This window comes from Primulina eburnea, chromosome 3, assembly GCF_022965805.1.
Source record: "Primulina eburnea isolate SZY01 chromosome 3, ASM2296580v1, whole genome shotgun sequence".
NCBI classification, from domain to species: Eukaryota; Viridiplantae; Streptophyta; class Magnoliopsida; order Lamiales; family Gesneriaceae; genus Primulina; species Primulina eburnea.
This window is the reverse complement of record NC_133103.1, coordinates 52,201,777-52,210,055: the sequence shown is the minus strand read 5'-3', so window position 1 is coordinate 52,210,055 and position 8,279 is coordinate 52,201,777.

Below are 8,279 nucleotides of genomic sequence, written 5' to 3'. Positions count from 1 at the left end.
CTTATTCTCGATAATCCAAAAATTAGATTCTTAATTCTAGTATCTCAACAATCCACGCTACCGCTGCGCTACTCTGATAAATATTTTTAAATCTTAGGCTGTCCTTACGTCTTCTTCAATCCTAATCAAATTGTGTACCAAAAACCTCGTTTGCTAATCGCAACTTAAAACGACTTATGGTAACTTAGCTTTACTTTACTATGACCTCGAACTTTGACTTTTCTCACCGTTCTCGATATTAGAAATGGAGGTTCAAACTTATCGTATCTTACCTTCCTTATACTATACTCGTAATGTTCAACGACCTATTACATTAGCATTTACGCAGTTCAACTTAAAAACTCTCAGCGCCAAAGGTTACTGATCAACTTCTATCCTTGGCAATACACTTAAAATTTAAATCTTATCTTAATCCCCATATGTTAATATTGGCCTACAATCCTTGAATCGAATATTTACCTTACGATACGAACTTACATAACTTAGCTATTTACGAGTACATACCAAATATAAAATTGTTGTCAACCTTTAATTTCGAGTAACATAAATCCGTAAAACACCAAAATATATAATATCGATCATCTCCTTAAATAATAAAAAAAACTTTCTAGCATCAATCACAAGCTTAAACTATTTTCTTCACGATTACAGTATAGTTAAAGCCTAAGACACTTGAGCCTTCCTCGTGGGAACGAATGTCCCACTTAGACGTATCCCCAATACTCAATTAATTCTAGCGTTTAAAACTTAATAAGCTTCCTTTATTAATAATGGACTAACTCTAATGAATCAACTCCACTTATAATCCATAGAATTCTAGAATCCCCATATCAAGCTTGTAGATTTCTTACTCAATAAAAATCTTAATATTCATTTATTGATAACTTATGTTGAACACCACTAATTCCCTTTGTTTTTATTTCACCCAAAAATTCCGTATGAGCAAATATCTCATAAATTTGAAATTCAACCTTACGCAGTCCAAATAGTTTTGGAAAACATAATTCCAACACACATATTCACTTATTCTCAAGTTTCTTAATAACCTACAAAAATTTCCCAAGACAAGATGTCTACCTCGATTCTTACATGCGTCGTCTATCAAATAACCTAATCATCAACCATACCCAACCTTCTAGAAAATCAAATTCCAACAAAGGTACAAGCTTAACTGTTACAATCATGACTAAAACTTATGACACATCGACTTAAGTTCCCAAAAAAAAAAAATTCGCTAACTCAATGTCTACTCTTATAACTTAGCTAAACGATCAACTTTACCTCAAATCGTTATCACCCTGAATTTTAAATTTGCCGCAACATTAATTTCACTAGCGCTTAACTTTTCGAGCCCAATGTCGATTCATCTTACAATCCCCTTTATTACCATTTCTTATAATATTATAACACAGATACTTCAAGGTTCTAATGATCCCTTCGAGCTTAAATCATCGAAAATTCCTATCATTTAAACCATTCAATTCTCACTTACTGCTAAACTAGTCCCCCAAATTCCTTAAAATTGTAGCATCAGTTCATTATTTCCTCAAAATTATCCAGTTTGTCCTAAATTTCGAAAATTCCACATTTACCCATAAGTTCTTGGTGTTCCTAATTCCATGGTGTAAGTTCCTCGCAACATAAAATTCAAAAATTTTAAGCTTATTAGACCCAAATTCAATTCTCATAGCCTCGAAATTTACTGATTTAACCCAAGTGTTCCTCAAAAATTCGAATTTAATTCCCAAAATTTTCTGAATTTGCAATTTGACTCTTACAGTTCTCGAACTTACATTTTTGGCCATACAACTCTTCAAAATTTGCATTTCCGGTCCCCAATAAAATCTTCGATTTTAGTCTCATTAAACCTTAAAATCCTCGAAACTAGGAATTTAATCCCAAATGATAACTTCGAAACTAGTCCCTTAGGATTTTTATCTTTGTACTTAGGTCCTGAAACTATGGGTCATTACCACTAGGTCCTTAAAATTCTCAATTCGTGCAATTAAATCCTTAAATCCAACTAGGGGGAGCATGCATCCTAAATAAATTCTATTCTTGTATATTTCCAAATATTGTCGTAGTCTCAAATATTTAATCCTTACATGGAGTTCTCAAAAAGCAACTCAGCTAGCAACCACAAACTATCAGTAATTTCTTAGAAAATCTACAAGTCCCAAAAGCATTCGTAATTGTCAAGTTTAACTTATGACCCACAAGTATAACATCAGTACTACTAACCAAAAATTAATATAGACAAATCATCTCCAACTTTTCCAGACGCCCAAAAGCAAAATTCTTGCTCATGTCCCATTTCCACCACACCAGCATGCAAGAAAATTAAAAAAATTTCTCATTTCATGTCGTAACATGCATAAAGGTTTTAAGGATCCAACCTCAATTCATAACGACGGATAAACATGTACTCTAAAACGTATGTCATGTAAACATACAGGTGGTTGCATTAAAACATGCACATGCTAAAATCATGACTTGAATGCTTAATACATGAAATACTTTAAATTTTTAAAACTTACAGACTTGAGTTGTGACTTCGTGAGCTTCTTGCGACTGGCGGTAGGCGTAACCCTTTACAAGAACACCGCTCTGATACCAACTGTAACAAACCGTATTTTTATACTTAAAATTTGCGGAAAAATTAAAAATTTTCTTTAATAGAAACATCCATACGGTCGTCACTCATCATTCATAAAGTATCTTTGAAAGCAACCATCACAATTAAAATTTGCTAAAAGAAAAAGCTGTCTCAGAATGTATCACAATTCACTCATAAAATCAGAGTATAAATGTTTTCATGCTTAAAGTCTTAAAATAACGTAGGCGGTCCTCGGGTCTAGCCTCCCACTCAGTCCAAGCCTGCCCCTTGGTCGCCACCTCCCGTCTCCTCATCAACATAGTCACCTGCATCGATCAAGTCTAGTGAGTCTAAAGACTCAACAAATATAAACTGGGATAACGAGTATTACATAATAAAATCGCATACAACTTTAAAATAGGACATACATAACTTGAAACTGGAACTTGCATAATAAACTTGAACATACATACGTACATGACTAGACGTGTCATCAACATAAACTTTTCGTAAACATACTGCATACTTGAACATACATAGCTTCATCATTTTTGCGTAGAGGATGTTTCAAAGCAAGTGACCCATAACATAATAAACGCCTGATCAGACAAACCACAGTACTGGGCTGACAGGGACGTATCCACTGCCACATACATGAGATCCCCGTTCATAATTTAACGGGCTGGTTGGTCCCCGTTCATAATTTAACGCTTTACAACCACGATCTAACCCGTTCATAATTTAACGGGGTGGAGAGGTCCTCGGCCACGTTCACCGACTTCCAAACCCATTCATAATTTGGTCACAAGACATTTAGCATACCTCAAAAACTTAAAATATTTCTTTGCACGTCATCATACTTACTTGGCGTTGAAGGATTCGTTGGACTTCGACTGGGGCCGTTGCTGCACATACTAGTCATGAATTTACAATACTTAACTTGCATTGCTTAGACGTAGGTACACATGCTCACAACCAAACTCCATAAATAACTTAAGACGTTCTAAAACACTCGGGAATTGACCTCAATTAAATCAATGTACTAGACCATCACAAGAAATCCCAAAGCAAACGTTTATGTTTTCCCAAAACAGGAAGAACACAGACCCCGGGTCCGGGTCCGTGCATAGGTCCGTGTGTGTGCGCAAAGAAAGTACCAACAAAATGAGGGGACACGGACCCCGTGCCCTGGTCCGGCTCCGGGTCCATGTAGACTCGGTAAAAATACACTTCGAATGATGTAAAGGCACGGACCCCGTCTATAGGTCCGGGTCAGGGTCCGTGTAGATACTGTGAAGGGAATACTCGGAAAGGAGAGGGGCACGGACCCCGTGCCAGGGTCCGTGTCCGGGTCCGTGTACCTACTGGACGCCGAAACCTGCGAGAAGAAATCTTACACTATGCATATTCCACCCCACAAATAACATGGAACACAAGTGGACACCTCAAGACCCATCCTGGACTACCATAATATTGACTCAAACTTCTACATTTGTTCCTAACAATCACACATCCTAAGCGACACAATAAACTCGTGGACACGAATTTGGCATAACGATCAAACCCTATGATCACTATCGAATACAAGGACCTAACGGCGCTAACCAACCCATTGAATATCAACCCAACATCATAACAATCATGCTTAAATGCAGCAACGAACGCCCGTCGATCCCCAACGAAGCCTGCAACCATAAAACTTGAAGAACACATCAATATCGTAAGTTTTCTAAAAAAAATACAGTTTGAGCAGTCGCACGAAAAACGCCATAACTCCATCAATTGTTATCCAAATAACTCGAATTTTATATCAAATCGAAGGCATTGAAAAGTTCTACAATTTTCTAGTTGAAAGTTTCTTAAAATCCCGACAGAAAAATCGCAGTTTTCAACAGAACAGTGAGTTACGGGATTTCAGATCTAAAAAGTATTTCAAACGCATTCAAACCATTTTCCGCTCAAACGACGAACGTCACACATAGATTTTCACGCATAAAAATACACAACGCATACTATGACAAGATCGATGCAGAAAGAACAGAATATACGTGCCTTTTGATATTTAAAATATCGTAACGACGATACCGAAGCGGAGATGGCGTGAGGGTCGATCCGGGACAAACGTGGCGCTAAAATCTTGTAATAAAATTCATGAAAGTTGCTGGAACTTTTCAGAGAGTGGGGCGGCTGCTCTTGGTTCTTAGAACCCTAGGATTTTCTCTTTTAAAAATATAAAATCTGAATGTGTGTGTTTTAGTGTGTGTAAAAACGTGTAAGTGTGTGTGAGTGTGTGTGACGTGTGTGAGTGAGTAATTAGGGGAACAATTTGCTTAATTAAATAATTAATCAAGCTATTTAAAATTCTAACTCCCTTAACAAGTCAATAAAATAGTAATTCACTACACACCCTTAATTAAATCCCTTAATTAAAATAACACACACAAAATGCTAACTTTAAAAGTTCAAACTTTTAAATCACTAGATAGATAAATTTGGCTTTAAAATACTAACAGCTTAATAAGTTAGTTAAAATACCCCAACCTCAATTTAAAAATAGAATACCACGTTAAAATTGCCAAAATCGTCACCGGTGTTTTCCTCGCGATCCCGCATCGAATATTCGCCTGAATCATGAAACTCAAGAAAATATTTTAACGTGCATCGCATAAGCATATTTAATTTAAAATGATGCAAATAAATAAATAATGAATTAAAACACAAATTAATGAAATAAACATGCATTAAAACCATTTAATAAAAATACATAAGGAATTTAATGAATTGCACACATGGGGTTCATGTAGACCTCAAATTTTCGGGACGTCACATATACACACATATATAACTTAAAATACATTCATTTGATTCATAAATTATCCATCTAAAAATGTTGAAAATCCACGAATCCACAAGTATATCTACCAATCCACAAGTATATATTCACAAGTCCACAAGTATAACCCAAAAATATATCCATAAAACCAAATGTGTATATCCACAAGTATATCCTAATATGCACAATGAAAAACCAAAGATTTATCCCAAGGCACACGATCCGTTTAAGCACCTACATAAAAGTAGACGAATTTGCTCCATTCACTTTTGACTTCATAATATTGAGATTGGTTGTAATAACGTTATTGATTGATAAGCAAACTGAAATGTAAAAAATACAATATGCATTAGATTAATAAGATCATTCATCCAACAAAATGTCAATATCCACAAACCCACGAGAATGTATTGTTTCTTCTCCGGTCCATAGGGTACCTAGCAGAAATCTTCGGGTTTAAATTTAAGCTATTTATAGTATAAGATTCAAAGTAAAATATAAGGACAATAAAATCATAATTTAAATAGTGTACAAACGAAAAAACTTTTACAACAGTGGGGATTTAAATGTTCTGCAAATGGTTATGCCATATTAGAGGACAGTGTCGTTTTCATGTGAACATTCTTATAAGGAGAAGTCAAAAGGTAAGAGCGGGACATCTACAACTAAAGAATTTAAATGTATAAAAAAAAAACAAAAGTTAATATCAAAAGTGAAAAATTCTGTAAACTTATTTTTGCTCACTTTTCTGCAATATGAAACAATTCCTTAACCTCTATCAACAATAGACCCGATCACACAATAATCATATATCATACACACCACTGTCACAAATAAAGACCAAATCATATGCACATAAACAACAAAACTAAGCATATCATAAACAACAAAATAAAGGACAAAACAACATATCAATTATCATAAAATGCATATTACCATATGCATATATATCCCAACGAAAACAAATTATCCCAAGAATTAATTCTAATAGCACAAATTCCAGAATTAATAATTATATAGATTTCATGTGCACATATCTCATTGACAACAGTTTATCTGAATAATAAACCAGAGCATATCATAAAGAAGAAACTTACTATCATCTCCAGATTTTCAGATTCAACTATCTCTTTCATATAATCATCACACAATATCCACATTCAACAAAACCACTTTGTTTCAGATTACCCTATATATAATGAAATTGAAAAGTTAATGCAACAATCACAATCCAAATAATAAGAAATATCCATTCATATCTTCATACATAGGCACAATTCATACCATCAATTGTTTAAAACATGGCCTTTGAGAAATACACTTCGAGGTATTGTATATTTTGACCCCACTATATTTTAAAAAGTAAAAGATTATGTTGGGTGCAATAATTGTCTTTGCTTGGTAGAGCGATCGAACCGTAGTGCTTGAGCTGTTGTGCGGTTTAAAAAGATTTGAGTTGCACCATTACCACTAGCTATAGCTTTTAGTAAAGCGGCAAGCGCTCGGTCCTACAATTGGTATCAGAGCCAAGGTCATGGGTTCGATTCTCATTGATTGCAAGGAGTGCAATTATTGGGAGGGAGATTGTTGGGTACAATAATTGTCCTTGCTTGGTAGAACGATCGAACCGTGATGCTTGAGGTGCTGTGCGGTTTAAAAATATTTGAGTTTCACCATTACCACCAGCTATAGCTTTTGGTAAAGCGGCAAGCGCTCGGTACTACATATTATATTCTATTATCACGACCATCTTTGTCAATGGGGCATGTAAGTATGCTTCCGGGATCCACAAATGAAATATAATCAGTCATGTCTTCTTCTCTCAAATATTTGTAGAGATGACTGCACGTAAATGGGCTGTGATTCGCACATCAACGTATGAATATGGACTCATAGGCACCGCACAGGTTTCTTTCCAGGATGTGTACGGCTATAAGATTAAAGTTGGGCCGGTATTTCACACAAAATTCACTTTATGTAGTTATTCGTCTTTCTCTGTAATAACATAATATTAAATAATAGTGTCTAAATTAAAATGAGGATGTTGAGATCCAAATGTCGATATGAGGATTTTGGAATAGGTTATGTTATGTGACGCTTTTTTATTTTGAGTCTATTTTTCGCCAAAGTGTCAATATTTTTTCGGATATATCGATTAGATGGGAAAATGATATTTTTATCTACCGAGTTGTTTTATATTTGTTCGATAGTTCACGAGCCGCTCGCAGGTCTTAGGGGATCTTCTTAGCAAGTGGTGGGCCTAATTTTTGAGCAAGGTGTGTTCAAGGAAAGCTTGTAGAAGTTCATCCTTTGAAGAGCTAAAGTGTTTACACTTTAGTTGGAGTCATCATCAACCTCAAGAGGTTGATAGGTATAATTTCTTAACACCCTATGAATGTCATAGTTTGTGTTTTTCGTATTTGCTACACACATCTTGTGGTGCTCGGTTTTCTTGCTTGAAAATATGTATGCTTTTCGAAAATTTTGAACTTCTGTTGCGCAACCTGGCACCGTAACCGATCCCCTTTCAAGTGGTATTAATATTTTACTAATATAATTTTATATTAAATATATATACATTTCAATTATTTCAGACATTCCGTGTCTTTCAAAATTTCGTTCTCGAAACTTACTGACCAAATAGTAGTTCGAATAGCTCGCTCATAGGTTCAAAGATTTCAATCTGAATTCGAACTCGAACCAAAAAAATTAAAAATTTCGAACTACGAATTGAGCTCAACTCGAATATATTCGATTTCAGCCGAATTCGAATATATTCCACCGAGCTAGCCCATCCACTATGCGTTTATATATTTATACTAGCCCATCTAATATTGAGATGTATATGTG